Source organism: Phalaenopsis equestris, unplaced genomic scaffold, assembly GCF_001263595.1.
Source record: "Phalaenopsis equestris unplaced genomic scaffold, ASM126359v1 Scaffold203729, whole genome shotgun sequence".
Lineage (NCBI taxonomy): Eukaryota > Viridiplantae > Streptophyta > Magnoliopsida > Asparagales > Orchidaceae > Phalaenopsis > Phalaenopsis equestris.
In genome coordinates, this window is record NW_018223334.1 from 211,190 (window position 1) to 213,052 (window position 1,863).

Genomic DNA, 1,863 nt, shown 5'->3' on the forward strand with positions numbered 1-1,863 from the left:
AGATCGGTATTAGACGATGACTCAAGTAGTAGAGAGCATTTTCTTTTCCCTCCTCATTGACTTGGGCTAAGAGGGTTCCAAGAGAATCATCCAAAGCCGCGGTATAAAGTATCAACGGTTTCCCTGGGATAGGGGCTGCCAAAACAGGAGGTGTCATTAAATATTGTTTAACGTCCTCAAAGACCCGCTGGCATTTTTCTTCCAAATAAATTTGGCATCCTTTTTAATTAATGCCGAGAAAGGCTGACACCTACCTGAGAGATTAGAAATAAAGCGTCTCAGATATGCCAACTTCCTTGGAAGGAACGTAGCTGCTTCAAGGTTTTAGGGGGAGGCATTTCCAAGATTGCTTTAATCTTATTCGGGTCGATCTCGATTACCCGATGACGGACAATGAATCCTAGAAATTTCCCGGAGGTGACGCCGAAAGCGCACTTTAAGGGATTGATTTTAAGGTCATATCGTCGTAACCATTCAAACACAATCCACAAATCATACAAATGGTCTATTTTTCGTTTAATTTTAATGACCAGATCATCCACATAGCATTCTACATGATTGTGAACGAGGTAATAAAAAATCTTCGTCATTGCACGCTGATATGTCGCTCCGACGTTCTTTAGGCCGAACGGCATCACTGTGTAGCAGAAGATTCCAATCAGCGTTCTGAAGGCTGTAAGTGTTGTGTCTTCTGTAGACATCTTAATCTAATTGTATCCTGACGATCCATCCATAAAGGAGAAAATCTAGTGTGTGGGCGCGATGTCCACCATTAACTCTGGTATCGGTAGGGAAAACTCATCCTTTGAACATGCTTTGTTTAAGTCCCTAAAGTCGACACATACCTGAATTTGTCTATTATTCTTCTTAACCGTCAAACGGTACAATATTGGCTAACCACGTGGGGGCGTTATACTGCTCTTCCTTAACGAAGTTTGTGTCTATCAATTTCTTCACCTCATCGATGACTTATTGTTGTATTTCGAGGCGCATTCTCCTGGGAGCTTGTTTTACGGGGGTTTCATTCTTGGGGTTACATTCTTGTCCACCCCAAGTTTATGGACTGCAACCTCTACGGACAGCCATGGCATTTGTCGTAGTTCTATGTGAAGCAATCTTTGAATTCTATTAATAATTTAACCAGTTTTGCAGACTCTTTGTCATCAAGTAGAGAACTTATAAATGTAGGTCGGGGTCGCTCTTCAGTCCCGAGGTTAATCTCTTTCAATTCATCGATAGTGGATTTAATTTTTTCCTCAAATTCTGGCGGTGCATCTTCTATTGGTTGATTAGTAGAGTCATCCTCTATATCGAGACAATCCTCTTCTGACTCACTAGTAACAACGAATCATCGACTGGTCCGACTGTACCAAATCCGAGACCATCTTTTGAATTTGGAGTTCGACTTTTACCATTCCATATTTTTCCAAAAAGTTGAAATTTATCTTTTGGCATTTGTTTTGGTAAGTGTCCCTATTGAATTAACTTTTGAACACCAGGCGTGAAGTAACAAAAACGCAATTTCATTAATTCATTAGGATAATCATCCAGATTTACATGTTTTTCAAGCTCAGTAGAAGTAGAAGCATGGTAAAACTTGTTCGGCTTTGAACCAACACTATGGACTTCCTTGACCTCCAAACTCTCGACCTTGTGAGGGAGAATTGGGGTGAGGGTCATAGTATCCACATAGTGGTTTATCCGATCATACATTGTTTCATATTCATTCCTCTGTGTATCTTTTAGAGATATCTCGTACTGAGATTTCTTCTGCTTTGTCATCGTTATTTCATCTTCAGAACTGTCTTCATCACCAATGTTAATAGTTGGCCTAGTCCGCTCAACTATTAAATTAATCTTTCC